We start from the raw sequence: 22,123 nt of genomic DNA, 5'->3' as shown, positions 1-22,123 counted from the left end.
TGTTTGTTTTGCGTTGCTTTGCTTTAATTGACACGTTACTACCACTTATGCATTTGTGTGTTTAGAACTGGAATTCTATCATCTTACAGGAGGCCTAAAACACTATTGTGCCTCGCCTTCTGAGCAAACTTAGGCAGAGCTCTCCACAGAGCAGCAGGGCTAATTCAGATGGACACATGAGGTGATTTCACAAGGATGGCCTATGATAAATTCATATGTACTGAGCATTGTGGCCTGTGTTGGGAGCTTGGGAGCCTGCTTCCTGGTGCTTAAGAATTCCACAAATCTGGAGAGGGCCTAATTGAAACCAGTGGAGAATTTACAAGTAAGAAAAGGAGGGGAATTAGGTCCAGGAGAAAACTTATAGTTACACATAGACTGTACTGTCTCCATCTTTGAGAGAAGTTTCAGAAAAGAGATCAAATTTGACAGCAATTATAATTCATGGGATGAACAGCTGAAGGGACATTATGTAGAAATTCCAGTGAGAAAACAAACAGGGGACACAGAACACACTGCCCATTCTCGAACAGCAGAATATAATAGCATTAGTTAGATTAAGTGCAAAACATTATCTCTAATGCTTATTAAAAAATAATGTGGGTGTGGAGAAACTAGTCACATTCATTTGTCTGTGCTACACACTTGGGATGCATGAGAAATAAGAAATGGTGGAGTCCGAACAGCACAAGCTGATTGCCTTCAGCACAAAAAGTCGATACAGTTCGGGGGCAAAGAAGTCTTGCACGAGTGCATTATTTGATTTGATTATTTAATTTCTACACCGCTAAATATATTAAAGCTATCTCTAAGTGGTATACAAAAAACCGAAGCAACCGATAACTTAAACAAATTATTGCAAAAATACAGTTAAGTATAAAAATGCTACATTAATACAAAGTTACACACACACACACACACATTCATCTTCCTTCTGACACACCCTTCCTCTCAGCCTCCGGGTTATCTGAAGCAACAGATAACTTAAACAAATTATTGCAAAAATACAGTTATGTATAAAAATGTTACATTAATACAAAGTTACACACGCACACACACCCTTCCTCTCAGCCTCCGGGTTATCACACAAGTCACAATGCAACTAAAAGTCCAGAATGGTGCACTCATGCAGTAACTCAAGGCAGCACATCTGTGTTGTGCATTGATGTGCCCAAGTCAAATGTGGTAAGAGACTGGGGGGGGGGAGCTCTGGATGGTGAACTCACACTAGAGATGGGCAAATATGTCACTCTTATTCTCTGTGTTTCTCATTTCCCCCCATCTTAAATTTAATTCTCCTGATCTTCACATTAGTTTCTGATTTTTCTAAAAGACAACAAAAATTCTCAGGAAAATTCACCTGCATTTTAGTGCAAATCTCTTCTAATATGCAATTTTCCTAATACAGTATGGGTTTTTTTAAAGCAATTGCCCCCAATATGATGCATTTTTCTATGCTATTTTCACTAATGCACGCACATTTTAACACATTGTAATGCACATCTTGTATGCATCACTTATCTGAAGAACTGCATTGCAAAATTCAAAGGATGGCTGTGTTTCAGTTGGCACAGTGATTCAGAAAGTGTAGATTAGGTAGGTTCTCCTTTAAATGTGATCTGAACCAATTTTCTTCTCAATTCCTATCTTACACAACCATAAACAAATTTTTCTCTGTGTGAATGTAATTGGGGTTTAAGCTTTTAGAAGCTGCCAGGCATATCTACATAGAAACAAGTTTTATTCAAGTTAATGGGAGTTACATCCAAGTACAGTGGTACCTCGGGTTACAAACAGCTCGGGTTACAAACACTTTGGGTTACAGACTTTGCTAACCCGAAAGTAGTACCTCGGGTTAAGAACTTTACCTCAGGATGAGAACAGAAATCACGCGCTGGCGGCGCAGCAGCAGCAGGAGGCCCCATTAGTTAAAGTGGTACCTCAGGTTAAGAATGGTTTCAGGTTAAGAACGGACCTCCAGAACGAATTAAGTTCGCAACCAGAGGAACCACTGTAGATGTGTGTGTGTGTGTGTGTGTGTGTGTGTGTGTGTGTGTGTATATATATATATATATATATATATATATATATACACTGTAGATATATATATAATTTTATGAGTCAAAACATCAGACTCGTACTCTTAGTTCGACTGAGAATGATCTCTTTACAAGGTGCATACAGATAGCCGTCGGATGCCCATCAAACAGTATGCTGTAGATGAATGCTTGGGGTACCTATTACTGAGATGTTTTGTCTGCTAGCATCTTTGGTGTTGCTGTTTATGATAATGGGTTTTCTTTTCTGTTTCCCCACCAAGGGAGCTGTCAGGCTGACTCCTCTCTTTTGTCAGGGCTAGAAACTTTTCAGTCCTACTTCCTTCCACTGCTGTTCACTCTTACATCTGCTTGATGTTTGTTTTTCACTGCCCATTAACCAGCACACAACAGGAGAAGTCAATAGCAGAGGAGGCACGAGAAGTCAATACTCCTTCAACAGCTATCATTGTGGTGCTACCTGAACCACCTCATAGCCTAAGTAAATGTATTTTAAAAAGCGGGGTGGAGCAATGAGAAATTCAGGTGTCAAGAATGTGGTAAAGTCAGGTCACTGGAGAGAGTCTAAAATCAGCACCCATTGACACCATCTACTTCCAGTGACTGTGACTAACAATGGGTGCATTCACACATGCAAATATTGCATTAGTTTTCCTGATTATATTGCTAGCACTTCTGTCCCATTTGCCAATGTTTCATATTACAGTACCTGTTGCATTACGGAATGGTGGCTTTTTGACTCATATACCAGCATGTCGCTCTAACAATGACACAACAATGAACATCACCGGATAACATTGCTACTCCCCCCACTCTTTCTGAACATGTGTGCTTCTGCTCCCCCATGGAAATGTCAGGAAAGAACAGTATGCCAGCATACAACCCAGCCAGATGGGCGGGCTGTACGTAATAAAATTATTATTATTATTAACCCCAAATTTTGTCAAATCAATATTTTCTAGGATTGAATAAAGCAGAAATGAGCACTAAACATTCACTATATTCCATTAGTTTTCAAATGTTAGTTTACATTGTGCGAAAGCTCAAATACAATGCATAAATTAATAGTTAAGGAAATGTCAGAGAGCTGGAATAAACTGCCATGTGAATGCAGCCAAAGACTAATGAGCATGGATAAAGGAGACCCCCTTTATCCCCCAATATCTTGCATTACCCAGTAATGGCAGCTTAGCGCACAGAAGATCCCAGCTTTAGGCAGGTTTAGCAAAGACTCCTGCCAAAAACAGCTGGAGAGCTGTTGATGGTGTAGACCAGGCTTTAGGCAGACCTTGGTCCTCCAGATGTTTTTGGCCTACAACTCCCATGATCCCTAGCTAGCAGGACCAGTGGTCAGGGATGATGTTCCTATGTTGTTGTCTCAAAACATCTGGAGGGCCGAGGTTGAGGAAGCCTGGTGTAGACAATACTGAGCTAGTTCATCCAATGCAATATAAGGCAACTTTCTCTCTTCCTTTTATTATTACATTTATACCCTGCCTTTTGTCCAAGTAACTCAGTGGAGTATACAGGCTGATCCCTTTGCCCTATTTTATCCTCACAACAACTGCGGTTAGTCTAGGCTAAAAGATGCTGACTGCCTCATATCCCTCATATCTAAAGCATACCTTTGCAATGGATTGCTTTTGTTTTATTGCATATATGAATACAGTGGACAATACTGGTCTTCGGGTGGCTTATAATATCTTTTGGTTGATTCAGAAGCTCGACTACATATCCTGTCTTCTGATTCCTTGGATGCTGATTCTCTCTCTCTCTCTCTCTCTCTCTCTCTCTCTCTCTCTCTCTCCTTCTCTCTCTCACCATGCCTGCTATGCTTACCTGTACTGGGCTGCACCTTAGTTGTAATGGGTGGGTGAAAGAGTTGGGGGGCGTAATTTGGCATGCTGGTTCTGTGTAACATATTACGAGCGGTAAGTTGTATGGATCATATCACAAATACCTAATAAAAATAATTCAGAATCAGGACTGTGATTATCTCCGCACCTGTACTAGAAATCAGAAACAATTGGAGCATTCATTCTCCTTTAATGGTGTGCGTGTGTTGTAAGAAGTGTTGGCCTATTTTCAGCAACAATTATGAGAGCAGCACAACATCCCGTCTGACATTCCCTCCTCGCCTCTCCTCCCAAGTCTCTCTGGGCCTCACCATTTCACACAGGCTTGCTTTAGGCATTTATTAAATATGCACCTTCCAGTAGGCTTTAAAAATACCAACTAATCTCATCAGAGGCTGGAGACCTCCAGATATGTAAATCCACATCTGTTCTTCTTCAAAGGGAGGAAGAGAGGGGAGGAAAGAGAGAGAGGGGAAAAAGAGATTCTCCTGGATTACTCGAGGAGAAATGCATCCCACCCGGATGTAGCCACTGAACCAGAACTCCCATGGCAAATGTGCCACCTCAAACTCACCAAGATCCAACGACAATGAAATTACACTTAATGTAATTCACTGTTCGCTTTAAGAACCAATTAAGTAAAAGGCAGCTCAGCACATGCCTAAGGCTGTTAGCTCCAACAGGGGGTGGTGGAGTGAGTGGAAGGGGGGAAAAGGCAGAATTCTCTTTTTTTAAAGGGTTATGTTACTATTAACATACGGAGGAACTGTAGGTGGTTGCTCCATCACAGTGTGGCAAACTAGCATGATCTGTTAACAAGCAACCATACCCACTCCTCCTCCTCCTCTCTTTATTAGTGCAATGTAGATATTAGCTGATGAGAATAGATAGCAATAGAAGTAGCTATCAGAGCAGTATTTTTTAATCATTTCCCTTTCATTTTTTTAAAAAAGTTTCTTTTAGGAATATAGGACCATAGGAAACTGGCTATGTCAGATCATGGGTCCATCTAGTTCAGCATTGTTCACACATACTGCCAGTAGCTCTCTGGGGTTTTCAGACAGAGGTCTCTCCTAGACATAAGAACATAAGAAGAACCTGCTGGATGGCCCATCTAGAGCAGCATCCTGTTCTCACAGTGGCCAACCAGATGCCCGTGAGAGACCTGCAAGCAGCATTCAAGCACAAGTGCCCTCTTCCCTCCTGTGGTTTCCAGCAACTGGCACCCAGAAGCATTTTTGTTTCTGCCTCTGAAGGTAGAGCAAAATCATAATGGCTGCACAAAAAGATGTGAATATTAGGGGGAGATTGGTATAGAAATGCATATTTTGGTGAACATATCACATAAAATGCATGATATTTCAGAGTATTTCTTGCAAAAAAAGGAGTCCACATCTGGCAAAATGGCATACAAAAATATGTATATATTGGAAGAAATTTGTACCAAAACTGATGGATTTTCATGAGGACTTTTTTTAAAAAAGAAAAGAATCTCAAAGTGATGCAGAATCTGGAGGCCTAAACTTAACACGGCAACAACGAGAAACTGAGAAAAACTGAAACTGACATATTTGTCCATCTGCAGCAGAATCAAAAAAGAAAAGAAAAGAAAAGAAAGAAAGAAAAAGAAGAAATCTTGGATGTGATGGATTATGCTATATAATACTATAGAGATATAGATATAGATATCCAACATTGGTCATACACACACAGAGTAAAAGCAGTGAAAACAATGGAATTAAGTAACTTAAGTCCATTAATTTCAGTGGGTCTACTCCAAGTATGACTTGATATCACCCTTAATCTCACAAAGAAGATCCTGGTTTGCTCTTGAAAAGTCAACACCGCCTACCAAAGCAGCGCTAGATCTCCCACTGCAAACAAACCACATGGAAAGAGAAAGGAAAGATGAAACAAGTGACCCTTGTGAATGGACTCTAAAGCTTTTAATTAACACCCTCTGAAAAGCATGGTGTTTCTCCCCACCAACTAATAAGAAGCAAGAGTGTGGGGTCTTTGTTGGTGCTCAACTCTTGCCTGCACTCTAAGAAACTGAGAAAAGACTAATCAGGGTTGTTTTAAAGCCATTTTCTACTTGCTGGGTTTCAATCTCTCATTAATTCACTCTTAGCTCACATCATTGTTTAGGAGTGTTTGAAAATCACCAAAGAAACAAGGATTTCCCTTCATCCTGCCCATCAAAGGTAATGCTCTTGAAGATGATACCATGCTGAAGCAAGGATCTGAGAGACAAGGCCAGGAGGTGTGGCTCAGCTCAATTTCCCCCTTTGGCCTCTGGTAAGGGCCAGGGCTGGTGTTTTGTACCTGATGAAAGGTAGATGGGAGAGTTCCTGTTGAGGACCATAGCTGATCAAAGTTCCTTATGTTAATTACTTTAAACCAGTCATTCCAGGAACTAGGCTCTTCTTGAAGCTTCCCAGAGGTCCAGTGCAGGTAAACAACAACAGCAACAAAGGATGTATATCCACGGTCTAAACCTGATGGTTAATGAAAGCTCCCGTATATGAGACCAAGCAACACCAGGGCCACTTAATGTCCTTGTTCAGAATAACACCTTCATATGCATCACTGGATGACATATAGCATTTGATAACTTTCAGCTGAACTTGTTTACAGACCATGTATCCTGCTTTCTAGATGACAGCCTTCTCTCCTAAGGGCCTTCAGAGGACAATCCTCTACTTGAAGGTGCCCTCTACTTGAATAACACCCTACAAATGGAGATCAGAGGCCTTGAAATTGCCTATCAACAGTTAGCAACTGGACTGCACACAGAGCAGGATACATGCAGGTCACCTGATCACAGCCTTCCCAACTCAGTAAAGATGGATTGCCTTACCGTTAAACTTATTTCTAGATGTGTGTATGTGCAGATCAATCAGCATGGGCACATTTGGTCCATGTTCTATTCCTTTCTTCTTTTCTTTTCTTTCTTATTGTGTAAGTGGCCATCTTATACAGAGTACAATGCAATGCTCAAGTTATAAACTCTCACATTATTAAGGCTGGAAAAGACTCTTGCCTGAAGTCCTGAAGCCCTATGTAGTTCAGTGTTATCCACCCCTTGGTTCTCATCAGTTTTATCCAAGTCATGCCCTCCTATAGCCTTCTATAAAAGTAGCTAAGGGGGTTGGCATAAGAGGTAAATGAGTTAAGCCATAAGAACAGTCACCCATCCAGTAATCTAAGCATTGACACGGCTAGCCAGCTGCAGTCCTGGATGTGGTTCTGATTGGCCTCATTCATCTTTTACTGATGTCTCACTGGGCACGTACAGGAGAGAGTAACACAGTCATGAAACTATGGGTGAAAGAAAGCTTCATTTACAAGCTTTTCACCACCATGTCTCAAACACAAATGTTCTTCCTCAGAGAGAAGAATGCATTGTACAAAAGAAGATTTTGATATTCTGACTGAATCTTGTCTTTTCCAGTTTACTCCTGAGTAAATGGACTTTTCCTGAAGCTTTACGCTTGTGGCTGAATTTTCCTCATCTAATCACACTACAATTGTTTGCAATAAGTCATTGGTAATGTAGAGTGATCTAGAGGAGACTGAATCCAATCCAAATATTGATGTCTTCATTTATATGTTGAGTGGTTTCCTTTTGAGGAAGAACATTTATGTTTGAAATACAATGAGAATCTTGGAAATCAGCTTGTTAATAAATTTTTCTTGGCTCCAGCTTGTTTTACTTTCTAAATGTCTTGTTTTGCAGAGTGGCTGTCTATCCCATGGTGGACATAAAAGTGTCTATGTATCAGGGTAGCCAAACCAATCACAAAAGCTTTTATTTGTGTTCCTGGCCAGGTGCCTCAGACCCTGAGCTCTCATTTTCAAAACAGAAATTATTCCTGTGAAGTTAGAGTGAGTGTGGTGTGTCCACCTTGCATATTTTTCGTGATATTAAGGAGTGTTCCATGTTGTTATTAGACAGCAACAGCATCGGTGTGTGGGGGTGTGCAATCAGTATTGTGTGATCTCCACAATCAAGACCAGCAAGACATGGTAAGCATAAGGTTGTTGTTGGGTGGTTGTCTCTCAGATTTTGTGTTATGCCATATCCCTATGGCATCCATTTTGTGTTACACCATGATGACAGCCATTTTGTGGCTGGCACCCACAGCTCCCTCATAATTCAAAATGTGCCCACTGGTCCAAAAAGGGAGTTGCCCCTGATATAAACTCTTACCAGTCTTCTCCCTCCCTTCTGTGGCCTTTACAGGGGCTGGATTGCATCACTCTGCCAAACTTTCTTATTTCTTCTTCTTATCCAGGTCATGCACTGTGCACAGGTATTGGTTTCTTGATTTATTTACAATGGACATTTCTACCCCACATTTCCAAAATCATGCCCAAGGTGGCTAACAACAACCATGCAATATTGCAATAAAATTGCTGTGGAAACAACAATTTGCATAGCACAAGTGGAGGAGATGAAACCAGTGGCCAGTGGGAACAACCGTAATGTGAGAAATTATGAGGCAGAATAAGTCAGTCAACCTTGAAGGTTGAAAGCCAGACTGAAAAACAAGGCCTCTTCTACCTGGTAGAAGGCTAACCATGAGAGTCTAGGAACATAAGAAGCTGCCTTATACTGAATTAGACAATTTGGTCTATCTAGCTCAGTAATATCAACAATGACCAACAGTAGCTCTCTGGGGTCTCAGGCAGGAGACATTCTCAGCCCTACCTAGAGATGCTGAGAATTTAATTTGAGACCTTTTGCATGCAAAGCAAGCGCTCTACCGCTTGAGCCACAACTCATCACCATTGGGTTTCCTTGGGCAAAACTACTCTATCCTCCCACTAAACATGCCTGTTGACACAATAACCAGACACACTTCAGATGTTGGCAGCATTAAGAGGTCTACTGGAGAAGAGGACATCTCCCTCAGATCTGCATGCCTGCTACCCATTTCTAAGTCCAGTGCCCTGTTGCTTTTGTGCTTGTACTTTTCAGCCACAAATATGTTCAGGAGAACATCTGACTGCTGCAACCAGAGTCAGCAGGAGTAAAAATGGAAATGGGCAATGTATTCCCTTCCCTCTTCATCTCATAGCAGGCTTCACAGTTCTTGGAGCTGTGTATTGCACACCTTTTGAAAGAATGTTACTATAGCATCCCTGTGCCTCTCCATCCAAGCTTCCCAATACTGATGTCTGCCACACTTCCATTCAGCTCTGCAAGGAGCTGCAGAGATTGGTCTTTTGCAGCCTTTGACTGACCCATCAAGATTCTTTTCCATTGGAAGACCTTCAACGCTGGCAGTTCTCGAGGGAGCCATTCATAAGCAAGACCCAGTTCCTGTATATTGCCAATAAAATGAACAAAACAAAAACAATGGTTTGGTTGCAAATGGGGAACTGGGATTCAGCCAAGAAAAACCATGGCTTTTAGCCCAGCATCACAAGAATAAAATAAAAATTCTTTCAAGATGCAGAGAGCTTTTCTTTTCTCATTCAATTTTCTCTGTGCTCCTTTAGATTTTATAGGCCTTTCCCAATATAAAGATTGCCTACTGACTTTTGCCCACTTTAATAAAGTGTAAAAAGCTCGGTTCAAAGGGATTGTGTGAAAATGAACACTTGGGGCTTGAAAACCGAAGAAGGGCTTGCTAATGGTTGAACTACTGAAATACATACTGTAGATTCAGCCAATTTTCTTGTATGCTCTTTTTGTTCAGAAACTCATTTGGAAGCTGTTTGCAGTCAAGTTCCACCAGGACATTTTAAAAGTATTTATTTTGTAGCTCTGCTTGAGATGAACATGGCAAGGTTGCTGAGCTGTTGGGGAATATTAAAGAAGCACGGTGCTTTGCCAGGTCAGGGTGCTGTGAGCCATCCACTTTCTATAAAGAAATAATTTATTATTATTGATAGATTGCATTTCCATCTCTACAAGGAGCTCATGGTGGCACATGTGCTTCTCCTCCCCCTCATTTAATCCCCACAATAACAATGTTGTGACGTAGGTCAGTCTGAGAGGCGGTGACTGGCCCAAGGTCACTGGGTGAGTTTCATGGTCAAATGGGGATTTGAAACCTGGTCTCTCGGTTCTAGTCTGGCACTCTAACCACTATGCCACACTGGCACCAATGTGGTTGATGCCCTGTTCTGTAATATACTTAGGTTAATTATTAATTTTGTCTCGCTCAGCCACATAATATTATGAACCATGAGGTTTGTAGGGCTATTTATTTACTAAGCTTATTTATTTTTTATTAAACCTTTATCACACACATCTTACCAAAGGAAGACTATTCCACTATAGTCCCAGAAGTGGCTTTCATGAAATGCAAAATAACAGGTATAATGCAGAAACAAATAAAGAAATGTTCTAGAAATGGAATAAACTGCCATGTGAACGCAGCCCTGGACTTTGACACCTGAGATGTGCATTTTCAGGTTTTCTGGACCCACCTGTGATTGCAATATGTTGTAAAAGTTTTTCATTTTTCATTTAAAGTTGCTCTAACTCACCCTGGGACTTGCTTGAAGGCTGGGTGATGAATTTAATGATGATGATTTCTTTTGTCACACTCAACCATTAATGGAAAAGGTGTATCATAGCCATGAGGATTGGACAACATCAAATATAGGTGGAAGCGGGGATGTATGTAAGATTTAGTGACTAAAACACAGTACTTTTTTTTTTTGAATGAAGCTTTCAGATCTCCAGTACCTTTTTGGTGCATTTCAATGTCCCTTAGTATTGCTTCAGTATTGCTGAGACGGTGAACACTAAGATCAAGGCCCTTGGCTAATTAAAAGATGGGCAGCAGCTTGCCCTTAATGAGATTTGGCTTCAGCCAAACGAAGCTCTCCTGGTATGTGGTGGTGTAAGGCTGTCAAGAGAAGCAGACCTCCCCTTAGATGAAGGGAGCCTGTCCCGATTAAGTCGAAGTAAATCTTTTTTATTTATTTTTAAGTAATCCTCTCTCTAAAGGAATGAGCTTCTTCTTTTTTTTTACAATGGTGTCCCTGAGTGTACACAGGGGGTCCTTGAGAGCTTTGTAGACAAGAAGGCATAATTCACTTGAACTGGGATCTTGAAAAGGGGGGGACCCACACAAACCCAAGCAATACAGCTTGGCAATGCAACTTTTGTTAAACTGGGCTGTGTGTAAGTTTTAGTGCTCACAGTTCCTAAGAGATGCATGAACGTTCTTCCCCCAGAAATGTTACTAATCTTAGTGAACATTTCTTAGCTGTCCTTAAAATCCCAGCTGAGTTCAGCTGAGCAGGACCACCATATTCCACCTCTCCTTTCAGTAGCAGCTGTGAAGGAACTTGGATTTATTCAGATTTATTATTATTTATTGATTTGATTTATTTCTATTTATTTTCACTGCCATCAAAATGCTTACAGGGGAAGTCTAAAGTGTTGCTTTAGCCAACATTTGGTAGGGACTTGAGACTATAGGTTGGACTCATCATGGAGGAGGAACCAGACTGTGTAATGATCCCAGTGACATTGTTGGGGATGAAATGGTGCTGAATTAGTATAACATGAGCTAATCACCAGGTTTGGGGATAATAGTCTAAACCCATAAAGGCCACTCTGTTAGGGCAAATGGAACACTCTCCCACCAACCTCAGTGTACTCACAGTCATAACCCATCTGCCTGCTTTCTTGTTTAAAGCTAGTTGGTAATTGTCCTTGTCACTGGCTCTGGCTCCACCTGCTGTTGGCCTCCACCCTACCAGTTCCATTGGAAACCAGCCACCACTGATCCAATTCCAAGCCCTACTATATGAGCTGGCCTCACAACTGGTCCTCACCTGCCCCCTTCCATTTAAGTGTTTAGTCAATACATTCCAGCTGTAATAAAATAATGCAAATTGGGATCTTGAATGCTTAAGGTCTCAGCATAATCCACAGCCATATTTCTGCTTGTGTGATTGCCTAATTAAAATATCCATTAAAATGGAATGAATAGAGAAGTCTAAATGTATTCTATTAGAATTTGTTTCTCTCTCTCCCAGGGGAAGAAAAATGAATCTCCCTAACTTTTGACCAAACAATGGCCACATTCACACCATACATTTAAAACACTATGGTGCAGCTTTATAAGTCTTGGTTCCCCACCAAGAAATATAATTTGTTAAAGAAGGTGAGAGTAGTTAGAAGACCCCCATTTCCTTCATAGAACTACAGTTCTCAGGTGCTTTAAGAATCAATTCGTCTTCAGAGGAAGGCTATATTCCTTTGAAAATATATAGGATTGTCAAGTTTCATGTTCCTTTCCACCATTTACATGCAATATCCATTTTCATTAATTTTTATCTTGGTTTGGATCTTAGTTGATTTATTGGTGTGATATACGTTGCTTACTGAGAATGTTTCTTAGGCCCTGTCTGCACCATACACTTAAAGCAGTACCATACTGCTTTAAACAGTCATGGCTTCCTCCAAAGAATCCTGGGAACTATAGTTTGTTAAGGATGCTGGGAGTTATTAGGCGATCTCTATTCCCCTCACAGAGCTACAATTTTGAGAGTTCCCCGTAATAAGAGATTGGTTGTTAAACCACTCTGAGAATTGTAGCCCTGTGAGGGGGAGTAGGGGCCTCCAAACAACTTTCAGCACCCTTAACAAAAAACAGCTCCCATAATTCTTTGGGGGAGGTCACGACTGTTTAAAGTAGTATAATCATTTTTTAAACAGACAGTGTGAATGTGGCCTCAGTGTCAATGGCTATGCCGAATTTTCACACAGTACTGAAGTGTAAAGTACATCAAGCAACTGGTGGGAGCTTTTTTTGTCCTAAAAAATAAGAAAAAGATTGAGTTTGGGGAAGAAGCAAGCCCAAAAGCCAAAGTCATTATTTTTACATGGAATGTTTCGCAGCAAACACAAACAACGGGGGGTCCTGACTGAACTTCTCCGCTCCCCTGCCGTTTGTGTGCATGATAGTTTGGCAATTACACAGCTTTGGTTGAAACAGTCAGTTAGGCAGGGAAGTTCACACATACCATGGGGAATGGGGGGGAGGGGGAGCAGGAGGTTGGGACATCGCTTGTCAACAAGGAGAAGAACATGTCCTCATCTGCATGAATTTAAGAAATAATCCAGGCTTGGCTTCTCCATTAATGCTTTTGCGAGAAAGTGTTTTTTTGCTTAAAGACAGAAAGAAAACTACCCAACTTTGTTCTTTGTGTCTCAAAATCAAGGGGCTTGCAAGTTAAGGTATAAGGACACTGCAAATAAGGGTTCTATAGCGAAGAGAATCTGCGGGAGTTTGCGGCTAATGAGACTTGGTGATGGCTTTGGACAGCATGCATGCTTAGGCAATGCATGTGCAGGCACTCGAAGAGGCTTCCTGACACACACTGTCATACATCTATAAAAGGGTGCATTCTGTTAATCAATAATATTTGTTTTTAAATTCATTTGTTTCCTTAATACAGATCTCAAAATTATCGTTTCTCCCCTTGCAACACAGAAATCCCTAGAGACAGAACAGGCTGTTGATTGCTTATTGATGTTGCTAATTAGAACTAGTAAACTGGGGAGAACGGAGGGCTGGTTGTTTTTTGTTTGGTCAAGGAAGCCATTCAAGCACAGCTCTACACTCCTGTTCTCTCTCATATCCGGGTGTACTGCCTTAACTGTATGTCAGTGACTTCATGTGGCAGTTCAAGAGCTCAAGTCCAGATTCCTGGCAGCACAGAAGAAAGGAGACAAAAGTTAATTAAATTGTTCTTCAGTAAGTATGGCCTAGTTCTCAGTAAAGTGGCAAGCCAGTGTTATCTCTGCAGTAGCCATGAGTGGTCAGTGTGGGGGTATCGCAGAGCTGCCCTCCTGACAGGCACAGCTGCCACTTACATGGCCTGAATGGGGTGGACAGGGCAGGGGGGTGTCACAGCCAGCTACCTGAATTTCCTTGCAGCTGTGTTTTTAGAACTCACTTTCCAGTTTCTGAGCAGTCTCCAAAGGAAGCCCCATACACAATGCACTGCAGTAGTCAATCTTTGATCAGGGGTTGGCCTCAAAAACAAAAGGGGACAGCCATGTGGCTCCAAATGAGTTTTATTCTATTCCAAAGAATTCCAAGGAACCACAACACTATATAGCCCTATATCCATTGTTTTTTGGTAGTTTGTTAGCTAGTCAGATAAATAAACCAAGCTCCATTAGGAGGGGTAACAGACTAAACAAAAACATTAAAAGCCAGAGCAATTGCAAAATCTTCCCCTTCCTTCCCTGACAAGATGGGGGCTTAAACCGCAACCTCAATGCGGCGAGTCAATCTTAAATTACCGGAGAGACAGAGAGAGGGAGCATTAAGGTCACTGGGGAGGCCATAAGCTTCATCACTTATAGAGATGGGTAATTAGAGAGTGTGATGGTGATGCCAGGCCCCTTTTTTGAGCCAACTGCAGTTTACAGAGCTGCTCCCGCTTACAAACATCCCAGAATCAAATGCATACATTTTAATAACAGGAAATAAATATGCACTGAGGGAGTTATTATTCCATTAATGTTCAAACAATGCCAGTGACTTGCCAATAAGGACCTCATCTGAGTCATTTTAATTATAAAAGGGAAGGGCAGGATAGCAGGGGATCAGGTCTACTTCAGAGTTGCATTGCCACATACATTGGAATGTATCTCTCTTGGAGACTACAGCTAAGTCTGCCACAAGGGGAAGGCAACTGAGTTGCAACATAACCCCCACTCCCCCCCCCCCCCCGCAATAGGATGCAATGCAATGCAATGCAATAAAAAATAAAATAACTGGTTATGCAACAAACCACTCTTGGTTGCAACTGAATTCCCTCTGCATAAAGCTGAATGTATGTCAGGAAATGTACTTTATTCCATAGACTCACAACTCAAATACCTGAGCTGGTTAGAGCAAGGTGCTGACAATGCTAAGGTTGCAGGTTTGATCTCCATAAGAGGCAGCTGCATATTCCTGCATTGCAGGGAGTTGGACAAGATCAGGCTTCCTCAAACTCGGCCCTCCAAATGTTTTTGGCCTACAACTCCCATGATCCCTAGTTAGCAGGACCAGTTGTCAGGGATGATGGGAATTGTACTCAAAACATCTGGAGGGCCAAGGTTGAGGAAGCCTGGACTAGATGATCCTCAGGGTCCCTTCCAACTCTATGATTCTATCAATCTATCCATCTATCTACCACCTCCTTTACAGGCCACCTTGCGTGTTCACATCAGAAGAGAGGGTCCTATTGGTTTCTCCACCACTCTCAGAATCTTTGCCTACCTGGAATGCATCTTTGAGTTCTGGTCATGTCTCTTGCTTGTCTGGATAGATGTTAGAGGAGGGTGTGTGAGTATGTGCAGAAACTACCCTACTGGAGAAAGGCAAAAATGGTACCTTTGTACCTTTTGGCACCTCCCATTACCAACATGTTGCCCTCAGAAAGTTGTACATAAGGGAATGCAGTGCTTGGGCTAAAAAGGGTTGCCCACCCCCTTCCAAAGATCCTATCAATATGTAGCTGTCACCGCCATCTTGAACTCTCTCCTCCCTCTCTATCTAATAGAAGAATGGCAAATAAAATAAAAACCCGTTCCTCATCAATTATAATATAAAGCACTTGACATTTTTTTAAAAATTAAAATAAAATAAAATAAAATATGATGTTCCCAAGAAACAGAAAAGCAAAAAACACACTGCCTGGCCAACATCATATGCCAGCAAGGGATGACCTTTTCTGATTGAAAACCTGATTAAAATGGCTTAAAGAAATCATTATTGGGGAGAAACATATTGAAAAGATCTCCCTGAACGGGAAAGCTTCAAAGGATTGGGGAGGATAACTAATGTTCTCAAAACTGGGGTGGGGGGAGCAGCCCGGTCTTTGTGTTTTGTTCTCTGCATCACACTTCTCAAGCGCTGACCCCTCGTGCTCTGAATCTGCCGGGTTCTAAAGCTCTAAACTCTGAGCACACAATGCCCTTGAGTGGGGGTTGAGGGAGTCATTCATCTGTGTTGTCTGTCTCTGCATACATCTGCTTCCCTTCTTCACTGCAGACTGATATGGTGAAAACAATATGGTGAGAGCTACTTCACATTCTCTGGCTTATTAGAACAGGAACAGCATAATCTCACCACCACTGCAACTCTGAGTGGGTACTGCTTTCTAAATAATACTTAGGGATCCAGAAGGCATATGAATCAACGTAGAAGGATCTATCTATCTATCTATCTATCTATCTATCTATCTATCTATCTATGCAGTTTACAATATAAAAGCAAAAAAATTCCATTAAAACCAAAATACAGTTTAAAACCAACAAATCAGTCAAATAAAACCATGTAAAAATACATAAAAGAAAATTTCAGGGGATTACCAAACGTGAAACAAGGTCCAATCTTATGGGTCAGGGAAAACCTGCTCAAAAAGATGTCTTCATAAGAGGTAGAGAGTTTGATAACATAAAGGAAATGTATTAAAAATGCTTGCTTGTTGTTCCTTGTAAAACTAAGGTACAGCCATAGCATGTTCATAAATGTCAGCATGACTCTTATGGATCCCACTGAGGCAAGCAACAGCTTCCCAAGGCATCACTATTAACTTTAAGTCATTTATTTGGAAATGTGAGCTTTTCCTTCCTTTATTGAACAAGATTTATATACAGCTTAATTTTAAAAATTGCAAGCCATTTACCTAGAATAATTTAACATATTCTTAAGGAAACATTAAATATATGTGACCCTCAGAAGATCACCCAGAGGGATATGTGGCCATCAAACTGCAAATGTCTCCCCACCCATGACCTGCGACCTCTGCTCTTCACCAAGGATATGAGCATGTGGCTCCTTGGCCAAGCACTCAAGTTTCCACAGATCTCTCCCGCTTCCTCCGTTGTCCCTGTTTTCTGCCTGGTTCTTGCTGACAGCCTTCCTCTCCTCTCCTCTCCTCTCCTCTCCTTCCTGCTCCTCTCCAGTTTGCCATAAGGGTGACCAGATATCCTACTGTAAGAGAGGAGAGTCCCCCATTTAATCTAGTCCAGCATTCTGTTCTTGCTGTGGACAACCAAATGCCCATGGCAAGCCCATAAAGCAGAAACTGAGCACAACAGTGCTCTCCCCACTTGCGGTTCTCAATAACTTGTATTCAGAAACATAGTGTCTCTGACAGGGGACTTCGTGGCTAGGAGTCACTGAGAGCCATTATCGTCCATGGCAATCAGTGCATGTGTTTTATTTTTAACGAATAAATAAAAGAACTCCATCTTGTCATTTCCATGTTCTTTCCCCATAAATGAGCCGACTTTTTAAAGAAGTCTATGATAACATGTTTGTGTGTGTGTGTGTGTGATATTTCATTTTTTAAAAAGCAAGTTTAGAAATTTCCATGCTAACTGGTAACACTCTGCTCGAAATGGCAGGTGGCGTTGAATAGTTTAAACCTCCCATTTTCAGCTTCAATATCTGACATGGACTCATGTATGGCACAGCGACAGGATCAGTTTGAGCAAATCCCTCCTTCGCTCAAAGACACATTGTCTTATCAGTGGAGAGTGAAAGTGCAGTTGGAGTATAACGCAAGCCCATTTCTCGCAAGCTCAGAGCTTAAGCACTTTGTTATTGGTTATTATGGCTGGAGTCCCAGAGATAAACCTACAACTACTGTACCCCAGTTAAGGGCAAGTAAGCAAAATCCCTGACAAAAGTCTGTTGTAAAATGATGAATAAGCCTCCTAAATTGCCATAAGGCGCAAGTGACAATGGAATCGCATTTGTCAGACATGCATTGTAACCCTAAGGTTATCGTACTGGGCCAGCAGATACAGAAGGAGTATTTAACATTATCACCCCTAATCATTTTTCCTACCGGCTAAAAAACTCTACTGGGAGCACTACCACTTAGAGGTAGATGTGTGTTCCACTAGATGTTGTAGAAAGCATTTGGAGAAGGGAAAAGAAAACTATATCAAAGACCGCTGTACTCATACTCACACAATATATGAGAAGTGAGATTATGTGTGTGTGTGTGTGTGTGTGTGTGTGTGACACATGTATCACACACAAACTTACTTAACCATGTCCCAAAAGGCCTGGAGTTTTAAATAATAAAATACTGCAGATTACTACTTTATTGGTTTTTTAAAAAAGCTTATGAAAAATTATCTCTTGCCCTGTGGGAAGACATTTTATCTGAAATTATAGCAACTCCAAAAGAGCACTCTGATATCAAATTTAGAACTTAAAGCAGCTTTCCGTAACATTTGCTCTCAAGAAAAAATAAAATAGGCCACACTATATTATTCCTATGGCAAATGAAATCATAAAGTGCAACTCTCCCTTTGGAAAGGAAGACATTTTATCTTCCTTAAGTCTTCTTCTCTTGTAGGTCAAATAAAGCTGGTTCACCTGGCATAACCTCAAAGTCTGTCTTTTTCAGTTCTCCCTGTTTATCATTTCCTCCCCAATTTTAGATTTATTTCTCCACCTTTCTGCAATTTGCAAATAATTTTTTCTTAAAAATTATCACAAAAGTGTGTCAGCATTTTTGTGCAAATTTATCCTAATAAGCACTTATTTTTTTGCAAGGCAGTTTTCCTTCATACAATGCATTTTTTGCATGTTATCTTCTGTGTGTACATCTGTACATACATGTTAGGTAGCATCTGTATGTACATGTTAGGCTGGCATGTGCATTTCTATACACATTACTGGAGTGAGGAAACATTACATGGCTGGAGAACTATATTGCAAAATTAGAACAAGTGAAAATTCTGAAGGATGGCTGTTTTATGGTTTGTGCATTTTTTGGGAACATGCAAATTTGGTAGCTTCGCCTTTAATTGTGAACTGATTCAAATCCCCGCCCCCTAGCAGTACCCCACTATTTTCCATATAAACGGTGACTCCCTTAGGGCCTCCCTTACACACACACACACACACACACACACACACACACACAGTTTGCTGCAGGACCATTTTCTGGGTTTACTATTCAATAGTTTGTTTTCCTCTCATTTCAGAGGCCAGAAGCTGTCTACTGAAATTTGGCCCTCCAGATGTTTTTGGCCTACAACTCCCATGATCCCTATCTAGCATGACCAATGGTCAGGGATGATGGGAATTGTAATCTCAAAACATCTAGAGGGCCGAGTTTGAGGAAGCCCGTTTTAAAGCATTCTGTCACAACCAATCCACTTTTTATTTTAAAATGATTTTTAAAACTTTTTACTTGCTGTTAAGAAAGTGACAGGGAAATATCCTAATAAATGTGGGATGAATGAATGGTTGATGGGAAGATGTGCAAACACCATCCAGTGATGTCTGTTGAAGTGTCATACATTTGTGTGAATGAAATTTAGCATGACCTGTTGGTATATTGGTCATGTAGCCACAGTTCCATAGCATTACAGACCCTGCAGTGTGAAAGGAACATTAGAAAATGGGGCAAAAGTGCTAGAGTTAAAGATGGGGAAACTAATGTAATATTCCCCACATCTGAATGCGCCCCAAGATCAATCTGGATGAATGCTGAATAAACAGGTTTCTGTGGAAGCCCAAAAGACAGTTGAAACAAAAAAAGGTTGACAGTTAACACACACACACCATTTTCAGTCTTTAGGCAAGAAAAGCTTAGTAAAGGTTGGAGGAACTTGAAGCCCATAATGATTTATATCCTGTGAGCTGGAATGCAACTTTAAACATGGTCTTTGCTTCCAAGTTCATCTTGTCATCCCTAGATAAATATAAATTAGGACAAACCAAAATAAATGGGTGGGTACCAAAAATCCACAGAACAACTAACCATAATGGTGGTGCTAGTCCCTCAATTCAATAGCAAAAACAGCACATTACTTGGTTTAAATAACTGGTTGGGCTGAAATGAAATATTATTGGACAGAAACGCTCATCTAGTATGATACAAACAAGTCAAAAAATAGTCAGGGTACAACCACATAAAATAAAACACTGACCAGATTTAAGTATAAACTGATCGTCTTCTCATGTTTTTGGATTCGTGTGATTATAGGCTGCAAGGCTCCATAATGTACCTTTAGAAAAGAAAAAGTCTTGTTCATTGGAGTTGCCAAACACAGGTTTTTTAAAAAGTAAAATAAAATAAACACACACACATTTCTGCAGACAGAAAGGTGCCGATCAAAAGCAATTCAAAACGAAGGACTTCTTTGCAGAAAACAGATGGAGTTCAATGCCAGAGGACACTGCGGTGACCACTATCATATGACGTGTAGCTATAGAAGACTAAAGTTGTTGAGAGCAGTTTACTTTGTGGCTATGAAGAATGGAAACAACAATCCAACCACTGTGCTTGTAGCCCATAGAGCTCCCCTTATACTAGGTGATGAGGATGACCAGTAGGTAATTGTGGCCAAGCTCGTCACTCAGAACTGGACAAAGCAAGGGAGCTCCAGAGCAGGGGAGAAGAACAGGGAAAATGAGGCACTGCCTCACTGTTTCAGTCTTCCCTTGGCTGACCCTACATAGTCAGTCCAGGGGGTGGACCTGGCTATCAGCCTCTTCCTCCTTAGCCTCTGTATTGTACTTGTAGAATTCAGCAAGGAGGAGTATGGGGACAAAGCCAGAAATGGAGCCACTGGCTCTGGCTCCATCAGCTGTTGGCTTTGGTGCCACCTACTGTTGGCTTCCCTACCTTCCACCTAGTCCCACTGGGCACCAGCCTACACTGGGGGTGCAGACACTTTGCAACTGAAGGACTATCTTCCCTCTGGGGGCCATGTGGGTGGAGCAATGGATACAACTCTGACTGTTTATAGTATGCTGAGTGACACCCGGCTCCCTTGGCTGCGACCAGCAGGCAAGTGGTGAAGAAGAAGGCAGAAGGTAATAGGAGGGAGGTAAACAGTGTATTGTTGAATTTGTGAAAGTTAAATGCATGTGTGAGGTGACTACTGTACACTGTATTTTTTAATGAATGGCCCTTGTTACATGTGTGTCAAGACAATTTGCAAACACATAATAGAAGCAGCTACAAATGGTTATTCAAACAGTACACAAAATAACTTAAGACAGGGTTGGAGGGGGATACAAAATAAGCTTGCCAAAACTTCAAAAGTTTCTGGAAAGTAGAGGTCTTGAATCAGTTCTATAATGCAAAAATTGTGTAATTCTGCAAGTGAATCAATGTCCTAAACATGGAACATGCAAGCAGGTGGTAATATCCTCAAAAATAAAGGCACAGTTTCACACATATCCATCATCATTATTATTTCAAGAGTAAGGCTAGTTTTCATATCTTTAGTTCAGGCAAGCTGGTTATTTTATATTTTTCTTCAGTGTATCTGAAGAAGTGTGCATGCACACGAAAGCTCATACCAAGAACTAACTTAGTTGGTCTTTAAGGTGCTACTGGAAGGAAAAAAATTTTTTTTTTGTTTTGACTATGGCAGACCAACACGGCTACCTATCTGTAACTGGTTATTTTATGTCACTAGTGGCTCCAAAATATCCTACATTATCTGTGCTTTTAATGAGTAAAACATAGCAGCTAATTCATTCCAGTACTATTTCTCACTAGTACATATTTCACCCCTTCCTTTAGTAATAAATGTCACAATTACCTTCCCTTACTACTCTAAAAGAATGACAAGAGAAAGCTTAGAAAAATAGCCCCTTATAAAATGATACACATCACTGACAAACCTACTTTGCAGAGACTTTGAAAACAAAAGGCAGATTTCATTTCTCTATTCACATTTTGGCCATGTCAAATGTTTCACACTCTGCCCTCCCTGCCCCACAGCAGGAATCTTAAAGCTGTCTCAATAGCTAGCGGTGGATCCAGCAGATGGCAGCGTTGCCTTCTGCCACTTGGTACCTACTGGATGGGTTCCAGTGGACATCTTTATTCACAGCAGCTAAAGAAAGTCATTGTCCTAAGGCAATTTTGAACGGTCTCTTCCTCCTAATGCAGATGGAGTCTGTGGGTCTGAAGCAGAGGTATAAGTACTACTGCAGTCCTTCAAAAATGCTGTTTCCCTTTTAGTCTCTGTGTACCACATTCCCTTCCCCAAAGATGATGACAGCGGTTTTTGCTTGAGAGTAAGAAAGAGATATTTATTCGGGCTGATGGCAGTACAGGCTCAGGAGCAAGCACAAGGTCCAAAAGTCACAAGACCAAGATACATGAGGAAGACAAGAGGTTCAGATCCAAACTACTGTATGAAAATTTCCCAACAGTTGGAACACCCATCCCACCAAACTT

At 41.1% G+C, this 22,123-nt stretch overlaps 1 long non-coding RNA gene across 1 annotated transcript; it reads right to left on the bottom strand.

Annotated features, from left to right (window-relative positions):
- Positions 1–13,377: 13,377 nt before the first annotated feature.
- On the bottom strand, positions 13,378–15,762 carry LOC310768278. Its single transcript, XR_014551254.1, has 3 exons — positions 15,169–15,762; positions 13,815–13,928; positions 13,378–13,599 (listed from the first exon to the last, which is right to left on the bottom strand). It is a non-coding gene; the product is annotated as an uncharacterized lncRNA (long non-coding RNA).
- Positions 15,763–22,123: the final 6,361 nt, after the last annotated feature.

This window comes from Podarcis filfolensis, assembly GCF_964270895.1.
Source record: "Podarcis filfolensis genome assembly, chromosome: 8".
NCBI lineage: Eukaryota > Metazoa > Chordata > Lepidosauria > Squamata > Lacertidae > Podarcis > Podarcis filfolensis.
This window is presented reverse-complemented; position numbering and strand designations above follow the sequence as displayed.